This window comes from Bos grunniens, chromosome 22 (genome assembly GCF_055505025.1).
Source record: "Bos grunniens cultivar Pamir isolate PY7600 chromosome 22, Bosgru_T2T1.0, whole genome shotgun sequence".
Classification (NCBI taxonomy): domain Eukaryota; kingdom Metazoa; phylum Chordata; class Mammalia; order Artiodactyla; family Bovidae; genus Bos; species Bos grunniens.
Window position 1 is genome coordinate 12222443 of NC_141186.1, and position 19709 is coordinate 12242151.

The following is a 19709-nucleotide window of genomic DNA, read 5'->3' on the forward strand; positions in this document are numbered from 1 at the left end:
TGGGTATGTAGTTTTTCATCTTTCTTAGAATAATATCAAAGGGACATCAACTTTTATATATGTATTTATATTTTTCACTCAATTTCTATTATAGCTTTTGTTAGATTTGGCAACATTTTTCAGATCAAACTTGACTTCAGGTGGAATTTTGAATTTAAAAATCTTTAGCATATCTGTTAGCATGAAAGCATAATAAAAAGCTATTTTAATAAGTTAAATTGGAAAAAAGGTCTTAGAGCTTGCTAATTGAATTTAGTTGAGTAAAAAATATTATATGTATATGTACAAACATCTACATGTAGAAACTTGGGTGAATTTGGTTAAGGAAAACAGAAATGGGAGGCAAAGGCAGGCAAGGGGAGGAGGCAGGATGTGTGCTGAGAAGCAGCCCCACGGACAGTTGGCTCAGAGCACTTGTAAAGGGAAGGAGATGAAAATAAAAGAAGAGGATAAACAATAAGGGCCTCCTGTATGGCACACGGAGCTATATCACATATTTTGTAATAACCATAATGGAATATAATCTGAAAAGGAATATATATATGTATATATATAAAACTAAATGACTTTGCCATACACCTGAAATGAATACAACATTAAAAGTCAACTATATTTCAATAAAAAGTTGCTTTGAAAAAAGGGGGGAAGGTTTGCACCAGATGCTAGAAACCTTGAATGCACTGCTAAAAATTCAGGTTATTTTCTAGCAATTCATAATGAAATCATTGTTAGTAAAATCGTGTCCTTTAGTGATGCTGACAAAGAGGACATGGCATCGCAGACCCAAGGTGGGTCTGTTCCTCTCAAGGAATGAATTTGTATTTGAATCATGAATTCCTGTTTCCAAGGGGATGCATGTAATTACATGTGGCAATTCAGAAAGCCTGAGAAGTGCTCGTGTTTTGTCTTCTGAAATCCGTCCATTTAGTATTTGCTTCTTGTTTACAACTATACTTTGAACCTTACTTTAGGAGAATGTGGCTAATAAAAATAAGGTATTTATTTACTTTTCTATCTAGGTAATGAAGTATATATGCGTGTACTTTGGAGGAAGTGGAGCAGATGAACGGGGATTTATCAAGGGCCTTGTTTACCTCCCAGTATGTATGTGGCTTTGTTCATGCTATCCCAGTCCGTCCTTGCAAACAGCTCTTACAAACAGGTAGTGATTCTCTTGTTTTAAAGGAAGGAGATTGAGGTTTTGAGGGGTCATGTTCAAGTGACATTGCTAGTAATTGTCAAGGGGGAAATCTAAATGTGGGTCTCTCTTCTTGTATGAGAATTGCTCATCATTCACAGCGTTGTTCTTTAAGCTCTCATAAATCTCCAGTGAAGGGATGGTTCTGCTCTTCATATGTAGAAACTTAAGGCCAGGAGGTAAAACATGGTGTGGATGGAGAGCAGTTACAAGTGACAGTTGCTGGCGTGCAAAAATGAGAGCAGAAAATGGGCCAAGAGGAGGATTCCTTCTAGCCAGGCAGAAATGTCTGCTGGAATATGTAGGAAAGAACTGCAGCGTCATAGGACCGGAGCGAACATGAGCCCGCGGGAAGATGAGAGGCAGTGATTTTATCAGAAGTGAGTCATCTGACAGCTCTAATCACAATCACCCCCTTTATTATAGCTTAGGTCAGCCATGTGCCTGTTTCAAGAAGAGATAGAATCCAGGCAAATGAAACATACCTGAAGATTCCAGCCTGAACATTATAATTGTCCTGGCAAGAAAGTGAGCTTCAGATTGGATGGCTCAGCAGTGGGGGTGGTGGTCCTATTAGAAGTGCTTACCTGTCTGTGTTTTCCTTCTACGGCGTTATTTTCCAAACTTCCACTAATTCCAGGAGGGGGAAGAAAGGGAAAGTATGCCTCCTGGGATCTTGAGGCTTCAGCTGAAGAGATCAGGAATTTTTTTTTTGAAATCTCCTGTTTTATCTTTAGACAGTCTTCATTTCCATATCTGTTTCACTTGAAATCCATTATTTTATTGGTTAAACATTTCCTTATCCCCCTCCTAAATCACTCAGTAGAAGTGACCATCTGGGCAGATGTACTTGTTTCACTGGCTTGGCATCTCCCGCCCCCTCCTAGGGCGGGTGCCCAGTGTGAGAAGGACCATCTCCCAGGGTTTGAGTGTCCGTAGAGGCTTCACGGGTAGCACACGGGGCGGCCACACCCCTGTTGACTCCCCACCCCTGTGACTCCCTCCCTTCTTGTCCCTCAGGTGGGGATTCCCCATTTATCACACCGTCACGGTCTCTTTCTTTCACTTGATTGGCATGAGTTTATTTTAAGGGCTTCATCTCTTGATGTGTCCAATCGCTTTATTTTTGGAGTGTCTTTTTTTATGTCTTGCTAGAGGAACATAACCAAATACCTAAGTGAGTCTTGCAGGTACCTATTTTAGCCTCAGCCTGTGTCGCTTGTGGCCAGTCTCTCTGGCCCTGCATCAGCATGAAGGCCCAGCTACATGTGTGTGGAGCTGGGGGTTAGATGGGGGGACAAATTGTCATCTCTGTCTCTTGGGTGGGAAGAAACAAGCTCAGGCCCTCATGTACAAAACCTGATTTCAGGTTGTGAGGGAGTGCCAGATTCATGATTGTTGTATGTATTGTATTTTCTCTCCTGGTTGATTTCCAGTTTTCGTTACAGCCTTGACAAGAGTGCAGTGGTTTTTGGTAATTTGACAGCAGCAAGGATTTCCTTTGTAAAGTATTTTTATACCTAAATATTATATGAAAAGGATTGTTGCTGATTTACTGATACTAAAGACTTGGTTCATGTTAAGCCCTTGGTCCTTTGTTGAGGGCATCATTTGTGTCCAACTTGTTTTCTTCTGAAACCCTTTTGTCTACCTTGAACTGGTCTCATCTTGCTTAATTCTGTGTTTTCCCACAGGAAACTGTCCCTCTGCAGAGCTATCGTTTGTACCAAATGCAATTGCATTCCTGTCTTTTGAATGACATTTGCTACAAAAATAGCTCTTCACATAGGCCTTGCAGATTTCTAAGTTTTTTTTTTATTTTAACTAACGGCTCTTTGTGTCTTCAGAATTATTCTATGAGAGGGATGATTTGGGGATTGTTATTACCTGTTTTATGAATGAAAAAGGAGATACTGGTGGCTGTGATTTGCAACTTAGTGCAAAGCCTCAGGTCTCTGGGGTTTCAATCTGGTGAACCATTCTGCTTCAGTACCCTAGTTTCTAGAAACATTTTCTGAAAGTCTTCCAATTTTCCTGAAAGTGGGAAGAATTTGTTATGTAGATTGAGTTATCTGCAGAAAAGAGAGCTCTAAAATATTTCAGGTTTTTTTGGTAAGTTTTAAAATCAGGGAGGAAAAAGAGTTTTCTGAATTTCCAAGTAGGACTGGTTCCTACATTAGATAGATTAAAGATGTTTACTTCCTGTGAAAAAAGAGGACTGAATCAGAGAAGATAGTGAGTGACTAAGTGTTCATTTTTCTCTTTATTTCTGGGGATAGTATTTTATCCCTCTTAATTGAAATATTGTGAGAAGGTCATGGTGGAAGAGTCACACTTTGTGATTCCTGGTAGGAATTTCTATGTCTCCGAGATTTCTAAAAAGTAGTATTGGAGGTCCTTTAGCTATGTCAACAGTTTTAAAAAATCTAATAGAAATGGTTCATTTCCATGAGGTAAAGCAATGAATCTTGAGATGTCAAGCTTCTTTACTTTTGGGTGGAATTTAATGAACCTGATTATAAGCCCTGTTTGGCAACACATGGATATGAACAATTAATTATTTTTGAGAATTGTCATTTGTAGACGAAGAGTCCACGAGGAGAGAAAATATTCAAGTGGCTGGTCTCAAAGGCTTCTAGAATAGAATGGGAGTCTGAGGTTTGTGCCGCAGTGACAGAGGATGTCCACCAGGTGGCACCAAGGATTTGCCTATCCGTTGGCTCCCGGCTAGTTAATGCCTGGAATACCTGAAGCCCATTTAAACTTCTCCCTGCTACCCGCTCCCCGCTCCCCACCCCGCCCCCCACCCCCGCCCCCCGCCCCCGCCCCCCGCCCCTGAGTTGTAAACCCTGCGCAGCTGCTGCCCTGCCCTCAGTTCTGGTTCCTGACTTCCTCTGCACCCACGACCTCAGCGCAGGCATTGATGCTCTATTGATACCTCACCACATTCTACCTGCAGTGAAAACTGTGGGTGTTGACTTCTCCCCGCCATGAGACGCTTCTTGAGAGCAGCGCGAGCTTTATTTACTTTCAGCCTTATTCCTTTAGTATTTCCAGCGTGCCGGGCACAGCGCCTCTGAGTTGCATTCTTGAGTGAACATCTCTTGGTGATCTGTGCGCTCGTTGTGCACCCCATCGGGTTCACTTCGGTGTGTTTTTTGGTCTGTGAGGAACACGCGTAAATGACTTGTTGGAGGGGGTCACGTAGGCTGTGCAGTTCCATAAACCTTATTGTAAACCCAACTTCCAGAACAGCTAGTTAGAGATCACTCCTCTGGGTGGGTCTTCCCCGCACCCCTGTGGTGGGTCATGGTGGGGCCCTCCCTGCGTGCTAGGCAGCAAATGGCCTGAGTCGTTGGGCTGTGCCGCGTGGGTAGGAGCTGGGGAAGGCAGAAGCGAACCCTCTCCGGCTCTGGTCCCTCTGTCTTATCTGGGCTCCCGGCGGGGCCTGCCCAAGCTGGCGGTTTGGGTCTGGAAGGGAGGCCTCTTAGAGGGCGGGCGGGCCTGGGAGGACCGGGGCCAGCACAGCATGCCGTTGTGGCATCGCGTCATTTTATTGGAGGCCATTAAGGAAATGGATGCTCACTTTTTCTTTTGCAGAAAACAGATAATGGCTCTTAGGCCAATTGGAAGGAAATCTGAACAGGTTTCCTAACAGTGTTACTTCATTATTACAGCCAGCCCGCACAGGCGACCAAGTTGTCTCCAGCTCTGGCTGCTTTGTTGTGTGGAGACCTTTCCAAAGTGTTAGATTTGATGACACATTCAGGAGTTGTGTGTTTGATGGCAGACGTGAGTGTGCAGAGCTCTGAGCAGACGGCGTTTACATTTACCTAATGTAATTTAAAAAATGAGCCGCAGTCTAGGTGACACTGGAGATAGCGATCCTGATGTGGTCTGTCTGGCTGCTTCTTGAAAGGCTGTTTAGCTCCCTAGTGAATTTGATAAACCGAGGCCGTATTTTTATTTCTAGTGATGGGAGTTCCCAAGCTGGCGGTTCTGACCTTTGAATGTTTAGAGCACCAGAAGTTCTGATTGTGAGACAAAGAGAAGGCCCTGGCTTTTCTTAAAAAACCCAGGGGACTTACCTGGCGGCCCAGTGGTTAAGACTCTGTGCTTCCAGTGCCGGGGGCACAGGTTTGACCCCTGAGCATGGTACCCACACGCCTCGTAGTGTGGCAAAACCCAAAACAAAACCAACCCAGGACTCACTCCTGGCATTCCTTTGTCCTACAAACAGAGCAGAGGATGGGACCCCTTCTCTTTGGGGTGACCTTACTTTAAAAACAATAAGAATTCCATGGTTAATGCTCATCTTCTCTGGGAATCTGTGTTTTGGTTTCTTATTACCTTTGGCAGGTGAATTTAAATCCGTTGGGATGCATGTCCCTTATCGTACAGGAAGGTGTTATGTTTTCTGTCTCCAAATCATGTATTTACTCAGCTTTCTTGGAACCCAATATTGTGTTTTCTGTAATTAGGACTTGAGTTGGTCTAACGCCTCTATGCATTATCCTGACCACGTGTTGTATATTTCTTTCTCGTTGCTCCTCTCGTGGACCCGCTGTTTCTCCTCTTCTGCCATGTAGAAGCCCCCAGAACCTGCATTTTCTGCTCACTTAGTGAGTCGTGTATACAAAGCTCATTGCTTTCCATGTGTTATCCCACAACTACCCTCTAAGGGAAACGGCACTGTCCTCATCTTACCCATGAGGAAGCTGAGGCTTGGAGAGCTTAAGTGTTTTGCCCAAAGTTCATCTTCCCAAAGAAGTAATCCACGAGGAACGAGGCACCCCACGTGGGGTATGTTGAAGTCATCTCTGACACAGAGGCTTTGACTCAGAAAGACGTTCTTCCGTGGGTGTCTGTGAGCCTGGGGCCCGCTTGGTGAGAGCGTCTGGTTTCTTGTCTGCCGTCCAGCCAGAGACTTGAATGTCCTCTGACTTGAACCCTCCTTAGTTCTTTGGGAAGAAACAGTCACAGGGGGACTTTCCTGGTGGTCCAGTGGTTAAGAATCTGCCTGCCAGTGAAGGGGACATGGATTCGATCCCTGGTCCAGGAGGATTCTGCAGACCTAGGAGCAACTAAGCCTGTGAGCCACAACTGTTGAGCCTGCGTGCTGCAGCTGCTGAGCCTGTGCCCCTGGAGCCGGCGCTCCACAGCAAGAGAAGCCGCCGCAATGAGAAGCCTGCGCACCGCAGCTGGGGGGCAGCCCCCACGCCCCAGCTAGAGAGAGCCCGCGTGGCAGCAAAGACCCAGTGCGGCAAAAGTAAATTAAAAACAAGAAACGGTCATTGAAGGTGAGAGGTCAGTGCTTTCCGGGGTTATCAGAGTCCCTACTTGCCTTCAGAAATGTGGCTCTTCTAGTGACCAATCCATGCGTGTCGCTTGCTTTCCAGGTGGGCCTTTTGTTCCAGAGGTTGAGGAACCTAAGAAGGGTCTGTGCCTGCACAGTCACCAGCCCTCACCTTGGGCCTGTCTGTCTACCTGGATGGCATAGGATGGCTGGTTGGGCCAAAGACCCCAAAACTGTTAGCTCCGAGGGAAGCAGAGGCTGTGTTTCTGAGCCAAGTCTCTAGTTTGGGTTTACGTGGAATCCTTTCATGGGCTGTCATCAGGGTAGGAAGTAAAAATATCTTCAAATAGGATGTAGAGTGTAGGGACTTGTCTGTGTCCCATCACTGCTGTCGTTCCAAGTGGTATTACCAGAACAATTTTCATGGTGTTTTGTGTTTGTCTCGTTTGTCTCTAACAGAAATGCCAGGGCTTGAGATAAAGTTAAGATGGTAATGACTGGCCTGATTCTCCCAATCGTTAAAAAAGAAGGAAGCTGGTGGGGTCAGAACACCGCAGCCTGATGATAATGGCCTCTTCATCACACCGTTCCCCATTAGCTTGTGCCAGTCTTTTTTCTTCTCAGGGAGAAACAGCCAAAATGTCACTGTGACCAAACCCCCCACCCCCAGAAAAACACCTGTTACTTTCTCTCCTTGTTGGAGAGGGGACAGAGGGGTCTGGGTGTTTCTCCAGGAGCCCGAGGGTGGCTCTGGGGGGAGGTCTTACCACCCATCTTCGGAGGCGAGCCCCCGTCTGCTGTCCCCTGAGCCTGTCACTGTGCTGTCCCCTGACCTGAATTTCCAGCAAGTGTGTGGTTATCCCCGTACTGTTTCCACTCCCGCATCTCCACCTGGATGGTTGAGAATCTTGATTTTTAGATCAGTAAATTACAGTCCTTTTTAAAAGATTTTTTTTTTTTTCTAATGTGGACCATTTTTAAAGTCTTTATTGAATTTGTTAGAACATTGTTTCTGTTTTAGTGTTTTGGCCACGAGGCACGTGGAATCTTAGCTCCCAACCAGGGGCTGAACACACACTCGCTGCCTTGGAAGGCCACTTCTTAACCACTGGGCCACCAGGGAAGTCAGTAAAGGGTCTTAACGTATTTTTAGTTCCTGTAAAAATGCTACCTGGTCAAGGTGAAAAATAGAGATAACTACATATAATTTTAAAAAATGCAGTCTCCCAATCCTCATTTTTATATGTAAAAGCTTTGTTGGTGTATGACAGGTAATGCTTGAATTTTTATCTCAGCACTTCCGTTAAGGGTCAGAGGGTAAAGAATCTGCCTGCAATGTAGGAGACCCAGGTTCAATCCCTGGGTCAGGAAGATCCCCTGGAGTAGGAAATGGCAACCCACTCCAGTATTCTTGCCTGGAGAATCCCATGGACACGGAGCCTGATGAACTACGGTCCATAGAGTCACAAAGAGTTGGACACAACTGAGCTAACACCAAGACAGACTTTCCAGTGTAAGCACTGCATAGAGCTCAGGACGTTCCTCTGAATCGGATCACTTCCGCCTCCTCCCGTGGGACGTCTGAGAACTGGGGCTCAGACACAGCAGAGCCGTAGGCCAGGCGTCTCCACCTCACTACTGCCCTGAGCCGATCCCCGTCCAGCACTCCTCGGTCCTGTGAGTTTTTGGGCTCCTGTACCTGGGACTCTGCCTTCCGCCCCGATGTACCCAGGGAGCCCCTGGTGCTGCCGGGAAGAAGGACCAGGCTGGGGGCTCTGCTGCTGAGAGCCCGCCTGGGGGTGAGGGGCTCCCTACTCTCTCCACTCACAGTGACATCTTTATTTCGAGGCTTCGGGCTCTCTGGTCTGTGCACTGAGACTGTGTCACCAGTATCGTGTGGCAGGGGGACCTCACACAAGTGGCCAAGGTAGGATGGGCGTGCGAGCCCCTTAAACCCCTGCCAGCGCTTCTGGCCTCGGGCCTCGATCTTCCAACTGGAAACCTCCGTCCGTCCTTCAGGACTTAGACTGGAGCCCAGCAGGAGAGGCAGAGTGTGATCTGGAGGGAGTGGCTTCCTGCGGGGCCGGGTGCAGCCTGCAGCCCTGCTCTAGGAGTGACTGTAAGTGCCCACGGGCTCCCTGGCCTCATCCTCCTGAGCCCCTGTCGGTCACTGGTGTCAGCATGACACACCTCGAATTTCCCGTCAGTGCCTGTCCCCACCCAGGGCCTGCTGTTGTGTTGCCTGCTCACGCCCCCGTCCACCTTGTCTGCCCTTCCCCTTCATGGGCCCCTGGTCTCCTCCTCGAACCTCTGATTCATTCTGGTGGAGCTGGTGAGGGGTGGCCTCGTATCGGCTGTGGAGCTCCTGCTCTTGCCTGCCTCCAGCCTCCATCCGGCCGCTGTGCTGGATGTTGTCATGGAGACAACCTATCACGGGATGCCATAGGCATCCAGGGACCGACCCTTAGGTCAGAGGGCTGACAGATGCCCTGCACTCTATAATTTGGGGCAGAGGAAATGGGGTAGTTGGATGGGCTTTTCTTCTGTGCTCATGAACTTGACAGTTTGGCCAAGGGCCAGTCTACCCTGAGCGCACAGCACCTCTAGGGGTCACTGAGCTAATGCCACACTGCTGGGACCCGGCCCCAACACGGAGCTTCAGTCAGCAGGCTGGGTGGGATGGAGGGACCCTTTGTCCAGTGCGCCTCGTGTTTGGCTCACATCAGAGTAGCTCAGGAGGCTTAACTTTTCCTCCCAGTTTTATTTTGAATAATTTCAAGCCTTCGGAAAAGTTGAAAGTGCATTGAAAGCCCTCTCCCTCTATATTGCATCTCCTTTGTGTTCTTCTTTTCTTGAACTACCTAAAATTAACTCATTGTCTAAAAAAAAAGTAAGTTGTAGACATAGCACTTCACTTGTGTTGTTGTTTTTTATTTTTTAATTGAAGTATAGTTGATTTATAATGTTGTGTTAATTTCTGCTGTACGGCAAAGTGATTCAGTTTTATATATATATATATATATATATGAAAAGTGAAAGTAAAGTCGCTCAGTCGTGTCCGACTCTTCGCAACCCCGTGGACTGTAGCCCACCAGGCTTCTCCATCCATGGGATTTTCCAGGCAAGAGTACTGGAGTGGGTTGCCATTTCCTTCTCCAGGGGATCTTCCAGACCCAGGGATTGAACCTGGGTCTCCCGCATTGTAGACAGACGCTTTACCGTCTGAGCCACCAGGGAAGTCTATATATATACACACACATCCTTTTTAAATATTCTTTTCTGGTATGGCTTTTCATAGGACATTGCGTATAGCTCTCTGTGCTATACAGTAGGGCCTTGTTTATCCACTCTCTATATAAAAGCTGACATCTGCTAAGTCTAACGTCCCACTCCATCCCTCCCTCAAAACCCTCTTCCTGGGAAACCGCAAGTCTGTACTCCGTCCGTGAGTCTGTTTCTTTTTCACAGTTCGTTTGTGTCATATTTTAGCTGCCACATGTAAATAATATCACGTGGTACTCGTCTTTCTCTTGGCCTCACTTAGTATGATAATCGCTAATGACATCCATGTTGCTGCGAGTGGCGTGGTTTCACACTTTGCTATGGCTGGATAATACTCCATTGGATATATGCACCACATCTTCTTTATCCATTCCTCTGTCCGTGGACATGTAAGTTGCTTCCATGCCTTCGTTATTGTGAATAATGCACAGCACTTCACTTTTTAATACTTCAGCCTGAATTACCCAGGGAAAAAAAGCCCCTATACCCAAAATAAGTATTATCCCCTCTAAGAACATTATCAAGAACTCAATATCGTCTAATAACAATCTCAATGAGAGATTTTCCTGCATGTTCCCAAAATATTTGTTATACTTTTGAAGCATCAATTTCAATCCAGGTTCATATATTTTGTTGTTATGTCTAATCTCCCTATCTTGAATAGTCCACCTAGTGAGCTTCAAAAAATACAGTAAATTCTCCAAATCCATACTTGAAGAAGATTTTGATTCAGTATCTAAAGGTCTTCCCTGGTGGCTCAGTGGTAAAGAATCTGCCTGCAATGCAGGAGACCTGGATTTGATACCTAGGTCAGGAAGATCCCCTGGAGGAGGGCACAGTGACCCACTCCAATATTCTTGCCTGGAGAAGTCCATGGACAGAGGCGCCTGGTGGGCTGTAGTCCATAGGGTCGCAAAGAGTCGGACACAACTGAAGCGACCTAGCACACACACTCGCACTCTGAAACAGGGAGGTGGCCCACTCACCTCGGTGCACACATGCATGTGAAGCTAAAATCTATTTTGTGAACAAGCAACACTGGTGATCCTGATGAGCATCCAGGGTTTGGAACCAGACTGGGCCCTCCTTTACTCCCACCCTCCCATTATGCACATGGCCGCTAGACAGGAGTGTTCTGGCAAGAAGAAGGTCTTTGAGCTTGACCTTGTGAGCATCCTGGTAGCTCAGCTGGTGAAAACTCCACCTGCAGTGCAGGAGACCATGGTTCGATCGTTGGGTCAGGAAGACCCCCTGGAGAAGGGATAGGCTACCCATTCTAGTATTCTTGGGCTTCCCTAGTAGCCCAGCTGATAAAGAATGTGCCTGCGATGTGGGAAACCTGGGTTCCATCCCTGGGTTGGGAAGATCCTGTGGAGAAGGGAAAGGCTACCCACTCCAGTATTCAGGCCTGGAGAATTCCATGGAAGGAGTTAATCAAGGCTGTATATTGTCACCCTGTTTACTTAACTTATATGCAGAGTACATCATGAAAAACCCTGGACTGGAAGAAGCACAAGCTGGAATCAAGATTGCCGGGAGAAATATCAATAACCTCAGATATGCAAATGACACCACCCTTATGGCAGAAAGTGAAGAGAAACTAAAAAGCCTCTTGATGAAAGTGAAAGTGGAGAGTGAAAAAGTTGGTTTAAAGCTCGACATTCAGAAAACGAAGATCATGGCATCCAGTCCCACCACTTCATGGGAAATAGATGGGGAAACAGTGGAAACAGTGTCAGACTTTATTTTTGGGGGCTCCAAAATCACTACAGATGGTGACTGCAGCCATGAAATTAAAAGACGCTTACTCCTTGGAAGGAAAGTTAAGACCAACCTAGATAGCATATTCAAAAGCAGAGACATTACTTTGCCAACAAAGGTTCGTCTAGTCAAGGCTATGGTTTTTCCTGTGGTCATGAATGGATGTGAGAGTTGGACTGTGAAGAAGGCTGAGTGCCGAAGAATTGATGCTTTTGAACTGTGGTGTTGGAGCAGACTCTTGAGAGTCCCTTGGACTGCAAGGAGATCCAACCAGTCCATTCTAAAGGAGATCAGCCCTGGGATTTCTTTGGAAGGAATGATGCTAAAGCTGAAACTCCAGTACTTTGGCCACCTCATGTGAAGAGTTGACTCATTGGGAAAGACTGATGCTGGGAGGGACTGGGGGCAGGAGGAGAAGGGGACGACAGAGGATGAGATGGCTGGATGGCATCACTGACTCGATGGACGTGAGTCTGAGTGAACTCTGGGAGTTGGTGATGGACAGGGAGGCCTGGCGTGCTGTGATTCATGGGGTCACAAAGAGTCGGACATGACTGAGCGACAGATCTGATCTGATCTGATAGTCCATGGGGTCGAAAAGAGCTGGACACGACTGAGCGACTTTGATTTTGTGAATATCAAGGAAGAACTTTCTCCTATGCCTTTGGGCCCCCAGGTGTCCAATTTTCTTTGTAGAAGAGCTTCATAACATTAAGACAAAACCTTCCTTGTAACTCTGCCTATCAATGACAGACCCTAACAGCTGTTCTGGGCTGCACAGACCTGGTGGGTACCCACTCTCACCTGATAGCCCTTTAGAGATGAGGAGCTCCTAGAGACATCTGTGCATCTCATGGGGATTCATGGATTTCAGACCCTTCAGCATTATTTCACATGCCCTCCCGGTGGACAGCCACATCTGGGGAAAGATTTTAGGGTGAGGTGATAGCAATGCTGAATCAAGTGAGGGGATTGACACCCTCCTTTTCTCACAATACCACTGGTTCATGTGGAACTCACTGTAACTGGCAGCTTCATGTCTTTTCCACATGATCTACCGTCACATCTCTTCCCGTCATGTGCTTACATAGTCAATTTTTGGAACACAAATGTGGCATTATACATATATATGCCCAACTGTTAAGATTCTATTTTCTTATAGTTCCTGCCCATCTTCAGGTGAGTTCTCATTCTTTATGATCCTGACTTGACCATCTGACATGTTAGCTACGTCTCCCAGCTCTAAGATCGCAGATTGGATAAACAAGCCTTCAACGTGTCCCTTGAAAACAGTGAAGCAGACAGAGCCAAGGAGGGTCCTTTTGGTAAAAATTTCATTTTACACAGCAATCTCCTTCACACACTCACCCAGCAAGTTTCATGTGATAATAATGGGCTCTGGTATTTTCAGAACTTCTGTTCATTTCTCTTCTATATCTTAAAAAAAACAAAATTAAACTAAATTGACTGCATAATGCAAAAACAGGTATTAATGATAATTTGCTGCTAGTAGTGAAGAGCCTGCCTGCCAATGCAGGAGACATAAGAGATGTGGGTTCGATTCCTGGGTCGAGAAGATTCCCTAGAGAAGGAAATGGCAACCCACTCCAGTATTCTTGATTCTTGACTGGAGAATCCCATGGACAGAGGAGCCTGTGGGCTACAGTCCATAGGGTTGCAAAGAGTCAGACACGACTGAAGTGACTTGGCACACACGCTCGCACTCTGAAACAGGGAGGTGGCCCACTCCGCTCTGGGTGCACACAGCATAGCTGGGTCAGTGCTTTGGACCCAGGGAGGCACACTTGGCTGCCCAACCGTCTTCCCCCCATCTAACATTTGACCTCCACCCCATAAGGCCAGCATCTGCCTCCAATGCAGGAGACCTGGGTTCCATCCCTGGGTTGGGAAGATCCCCTGGAGAAGGAAATGGTAACCCACTCCAGTATTCTTGCCTGGAGAATCCCATGGACAGAGAAGCCTGGTAGGCTACAGTCCACGGGGTCGCAGAGTTGGACATGACTGAGCGACTTCACTTTCCCTTTCCCTAAGGCCGTTGCAGTTATTTTACTTTGCTTCATAATCCAGTCATTCATCATTGACTCGCTTTAGCTCTCCAAGGCCTCTTAACTTCCTAGAGGCAGGCAGATTGTGGAGGTGGCTCTTTTCTGGGGCCTCTAGAGGGTTCTGTAAATAGCATGTGCCCAGGACTTGTTGTGGAGTTACCAGCAAGTTATCCTGCTTGATTCCCGGCGTGTTCCCTGTCCCTGGGAGGGAACCCAGGAAGGCTGGAGACTAGGACCTGGCTGGTGGGCCGATCCCCCTGCAGGAACCAGTTGGACCAGCTGACCGTGAGACCGGCCATGACAAAGGCTTCTCAGAGGGGACAGCAAAGCACGTGCGTTGGCCTTTAGGCTCCAGCCAGGGCCCAGGCTGTGTGCCAGTGGGCGGGCTGCTGTGTGCGGAGCAGAGCAGGGCCCTGTGTCTGGGATGTCTGGGTGCCCAGCACTGCTTCTGGCCACTGCAGCTCTCAGGGCGCTCTCCCTGCTCACTCTTCATCAGGCTCTGCCAGGTCTGGTCCTGAAGCTGCCTTTCCCAGTGGGAGCTTGGGAGCAAGGGGGTGCCAGTGGGAGTGTGCTGAGCAGAGTTTTTGTGTGTTTGGCCCAGGGAGAAGCTGAGTTAATTTAGGTCTTCCAGCTGTGTGCAAGTGTGGAGCCCTGCCCTCTCCCCTGCCCCCAGCCAGGATCTTGGGATTATTTCCAACCTCTCCCTCCCCCAGCCTCAGTTCCTTGAAAAGCACAAGATGGACCACCCTCCCTCTGCTGATGCCAGGGCTCCTTTCTGCACAAATGTCTCCTAAGGCTGTGGGGGTAGGGACAGTGGCGGACAGGGGCCTTGAATTTGCCAGGCCTTCCCCATACCTGCAAGACCTTGGCCCAGTCAGGGGCCCACCTTAGCCCATGAGGTGAAGTGAAAGTCACCCAGTCATGTCCGACTCTTTGTGAGCCCATGGACTGTAGCCCACCAGACTTCTCTGTCCATGAGGATTCTCCAGGCAAGAAAACTTGTGTAGGTAGCCTTTCCCTTCTCCAGGGGAATCTTCCCATCCAGGGATTAAACCCAGATCTCCCACATTGCAGGCAGGTTCTTTAACATCTGAGCCACCAGGGAAGGCCATCAGGTAGGACACAGGTTTTCATTCCCACCACCTTTCATGATGGGCCCCTGACTTCTACCCCGGCCTCCTGATTTCTGGGCAGTGGGTCCCCTCTCACCTCTCTGCATCCCCCAGCCCCCAGCCCCCACACTGCAGAGGAGGCCTTCAACCTCGCCATCATTGCCATTCAGACACAGGCTGAGACCTTGGATCTTCTCCAAGGTCAGTGGAGTCCAGGACAATATGGCGTGTCTGTGTCCTCACTCCCCATATGAGGCTGAAACTTGAACGGCCTGGGTTCTTCAGGGACAAGCGTGCCCCTCACTGCTCCTTCACTGTGGCCCCAGGACCCTGCCTCCAGGGTCCCAGGCGGAGGCTCGAACCCTCACCTGCCCTGGTCCAGAGTCAGAGCCTAGCTCTGCTCCTTTGCCTGCTTGCAGTATGATTTCAGGTGAGTGAGATCTGCCTGGTCCCCTAGGTGGAACGAGGACCAGAAACCCTCCAGGGTCGCTCGGCAGCCAGTGTTCTGACTGTCCAGGGCAGGGCTCTGCTTCTCAAAGGCAGCCTGCAGAGGGGGCTTGGCGGGAGGTGGGTGGGGGCAGCCTGGAGGCCCCGGGGATGCACGGGCTGGGGGGCCTCAGAGGAGGTGCGAATGAGGGAGGCAGAGCAGGCCGGTGCGGACAGCTCTGTCCCAGCGCTATCTCCCGTCCCCGACACCCTCTCCACACCCGGGCGCCGATAAGCGGGTGTGAGCCACGGCCGCCATGTGACAGGCCCTTCAGCGGGGAGGGGATGGGGGTGTCCATCCACCGCTGAGCCTGGACGGCAGCGGCCTCCTCCCCCTCCCCTCGTCCCTGGCGGGCTGGACAGGCCTGGGCAGCCCCTCCCACCCCTGCCTGGAGACTGTCCTGGGCAGCGAGGCCCCGCCTGCTGGGTGCGGGGAGCAGACCTCCCTCCGTCCTTTCTGGCAGAAAGCCCAGGAGGACGGCCGCCCCTGCCCAACTGCTCCTGCAGTGACCTCATCCCCACACCCCATCTCCTGCAGTACGCATGGCCACCAGCTTTCAGTCATCCCCCACCCCCCTACCAGCTCTGACTTTGGGGCCAGCATTCCAAAGGGGCCTCCTCCTTTCCTCCATGGCCCCAGGCAGTGATCATCGCCAGCAGGCCAAGGCCAGAAACCCTTCACTTCCGGGTGGTGGGCCAGGGGTCAGGGAGGAAGAGAACCAGAGCTTGGAGCTCTCTGGATGGGGAATGGAAAGGCCAACCGTCTGGGCTAGAGGCTGCACGGACCCTCTGGGAAAGGGGGTCTTTGTCCCCTACGCCTAAGGCACTCAACTCGGAGCTTCCTCCTGCTTTCTCAGAGTCTTGCTGATATGTTCAGAGCTGGAGGTTGTTTTGATTCTCAGGCTGTGGCCTGCTGCATCCGGCAGCCTGTCCATGTGCATTCAGGCGTAAGAGTGTGGGGTCCTCTGTGCTCCCGTCCCTGGGTTCCGTTTTCAGCCTCTGCACGGCTTGTGCATCTTCAGGGCCCACAGTCTAAGGGTGCTTGGCGTCACATCCCAGCTCTGCCATCCTAACTGGTCTGGGCCTCAGTTTCCCCATCTCCATGACAACAGGGATGTTAGTATCGCATACATTGTAGGACTCTTGCAAATATCAAGTGAGTTACAAAGTATTTGGACAAGGCCTGGCATACAGCATGCACCATGGGGTTTTGGCCATTATTATCATTTGCGTAAATTTTACTTTAATTTCACTTATATCCTTTATGCTGAGTCACCAGTTATTTATGTTTTGCTCATTTATTTTGTAATTCTCTCTACATATACGTGTCTAGTATACTGTATATATAGTATATATGTATATATATAATGTATTATATATAGTATATTTAATATATTTTATACAATATGTATATACTACATATACAATATATTAGGTATATAATATACTATAAATAGTGTATATTTATACTGTATATATTCTATATATACAGTATATATTCTATATTGTAATATACTATGCACAGTACACACATTTCTTTATCTGAATCACTAGAGAGTAAGTTGAAGACATGATGCCTTTTTACTCCTAAATACTTGAGAGTATATTGATGAGGATAAGGATATTCTTTTGCAAAACCACAACACAGTTAACAAAACTAGAAAATGTGTTATTTAATCCTTAGGCTATATTCAAATTTCGTTCATTGTCTCAGTCTTATCTTCTATTTGTTTATTTATTCCTTTTCGAGTCACCTGTTGCATTTAGCTGCCATGTCCCTTTGATCTCCTTTAATCTGGAGGAATTCTTCAGCCTTTCCTTGTATTACTTGAACCTGATGTTTCTGAAGAGTTGAGGCCAGTTATTCTGTAGAATGCTGTTCCTCAAATGCTGTTTGCTGTTTCCTCGTGACTACTTTCAGGTTATGCGTTTTCGGTAAGATTACCACATAGGTTATGATGTGTCCCTCTGAGAATCACATGGGGAGCCATGCAATGTACATTTTCTCATTTGTTAGAAATGTTGTCTTCGATCAGTGGTTTAGGAGGTGAGCACCAAATTCGCCCTCCCCACTGTTAAATTAAGAAAGCTATAAAAAGCAATGGTTGGAGGATACTTTGAGACTATGTTGCTCATCAAACTTTTACATTAATTTTCATCCACTGATGATTTGTTACTCCCTTACTAACTGGCCCATCCAAACTGCCCGCTGTGTGTTTTGATGTGTATCTATCCACCTAAGAACTCTCTTACTTTCCAGGATGGTCCAGGGCTCATCTTGTATTTTTTCTCTACTCTAACAGTGAATCAGCCGTTTCACCAAGGAATCCTCTTTCCTTTGAATGGAATGGTATTTGTAATCTTTGTAAACAGTATTTGTTTATGTGGCTGTGCTGGGTCTTAGTTGCAGCATGTGCACTCTTAGTTGGGTCATGTGGGACCTAGTTCCCTGACCAGGGATCAAACCCAGGCCCCCTGCATCGGGAGTTCAGAGTCTGAGCCTCTGGACCATCAGGGAAGTCCCCAGAATAGTATTTAGAAAGCAAGACTCGGGCGCTACATGAGCTCATTGATACCAGTGTATTATTGTTTCTAGTTGGCATTTTATCGTCTGTTCATTTGGATGCAATGGTGGGAGCAACGCCAAACAAACAGCAGCTTGGAGATGGGAGGGGCAAGGTGGGCTGGATAGGGTCCCTCCCCTCTCTGGCTGGCTGAGTCCTCCCCGCCTTCTCTGTCCTTCTCTCCCTCTTCATCATGACCTCATGTCCTCTTTCTTAGTCAGAATTCCTCTGGAGATTCCAGCTGTGGGAACCTCTGAAACCAGCTCCCCAGCTACGTGTGTGATACCAGAGGCAGGCAACTGCGCGACCTTTGTGTGTGAACAGTCAAAGGCAAAGATAATTTACGAGAAAGTTTTTGCTGAGAACAATCTGGTGACAGGGTGATTGGGGAAGACACATTTGGAAGATTTCCACCTGGAAACATTCCTTCTTCCTGCACGAAAAGCACACAGCCTGTGCTGAGGTTAGGGCTGGGGTGCTATTGGAGGTCTGCTCTCCAGATAAGCCTCCGCCAGGCTCGGGAGACCAGCAGGAATGGTTATACGCCTAGCACAGCCCACTCGCCACGTCCACAGGGAGCAGGTAGAAAGAAAGTACCTGGAGTCCAGTGAAGGCCACTTGGCTGGCTTTGTTAGTTACGCAAACGTTGGGTGAGTGGGTCTCCCCAGTCCCCCACTTGAAGTTAGTTAACTGTTTTGAGACAAGATCCAAGGCTTCCTCTCTCTGAAATCTGAGGTATACAAAGCTGGCCTCTGGCGGAACTGCATCAGGTCACAGCAGGACCCAGTATCCACCTGCTGCTTCCTGAGACGGGAAGGGAAGGAGGCTGCGGTGGGGTGGAGTGGCCACAGTAAAGGCCCTGGGCCAGGGGCTTCTGAAACGAAATGACTGGGGAAGCAGAAGTCGGTGGTGGTGGCAGGGCTCCCCTGTGTTTCATGTGGGGAAGGCTGGCTTCAGGGTGGAGTGAGGCCACTTTTGGGAGGTGCTGAACTGGGCTTGTGCTCTTGACTGGAGACTGTGATTATTTATCCACAGAACTGTCCCCTAGAGAAGAGTCAAAGTGGGTTCACCCCTTCAGCTCTCCATGTCTTTGAGGAATGGTACTGCCTTCGGGTGGGCTTCCCAAGTGGCTCAGCAGTAGAGAATCTGCCGACAATGCAGGAGACGTGGGTTACGTGGGTTCAATCCCTGGATCGGGAAGATTCCCTGGAGAAGGAAATGGCAACCCACTCCAGTATTCTTGCCTGGGAAATCCCAGGGACAGAGGAACTGGCGGACTACAGTCCATGGGGTTGCAAAGAGTTGGACCTGACTTAGTGACTGAACAACATCAACGCCTTTTGGTAGCCTGGACCCTGCAAGGTATCCAGGTCTCCTCAACAGTGAAATGGCAGTGCTGTCAGACCTCAGCCCCTATTTCGTTTTATAAACAATTCAAGCAGAGAGTGAAGATCCCTCAAAAAAAAAAAAAGTAAAAAAGAGAGGAACTGGATATGTCACTAAATTCTTGACTAGTTGATAGAAAACATTAAGTCCGTTCTCTGAGTGAGCTGGGGGCCACTGGGGTTCTGTGTGAAGCAGCAGCCTGAGCCAACAGCATGACTTTTGATAGACCCCTCTGGCTGCTGTGTTGAGAATGGTCTGGACCCAGGACCAAGCAGGAGGCCTTTGGGAAATTCCATGCGAGGCCATGGTGGCTCAGACCAGCAACGGCGGCCGTGCAGGTGTTGAGAAGTGGTCAGGCTTGGGATGCATTCTGAAGGCAGAGCCAACAGGATTTCCTGGGATTGGATGTGGAGTGAGAGAGAGAGAGAGAGGAGGCGGAGAGGACGCCAGCTGGAACCGAGTAGCTGGATCTCCAGCCGGACACCCCCGTGGAGGCTGCTGACTGGTTTTGCCTGTCCCTTGGGGGCCTGTGGCTGAAGTCAGGACAGAGACCTGCGG

The 19709-nt window shown here is 48.4% G+C and overlaps 1 long non-coding RNA gene across 1 annotated transcript; it reads left to right on the plus strand.

Moving 5' to 3' along the window:
* Positions 1-7872: 7872 nt before the first annotated feature.
* LOC147348047 (uncharacterized) lies at positions 7873-8900 on the plus strand. The gene is made up of 2 exons (XR_015150932.1): positions 7873-8421; positions 8514-8900. It is a non-coding gene; the product is annotated as an uncharacterized LOC147348047 (long non-coding RNA).
* Positions 8901-19709: the final 10809 nt, after the last annotated feature.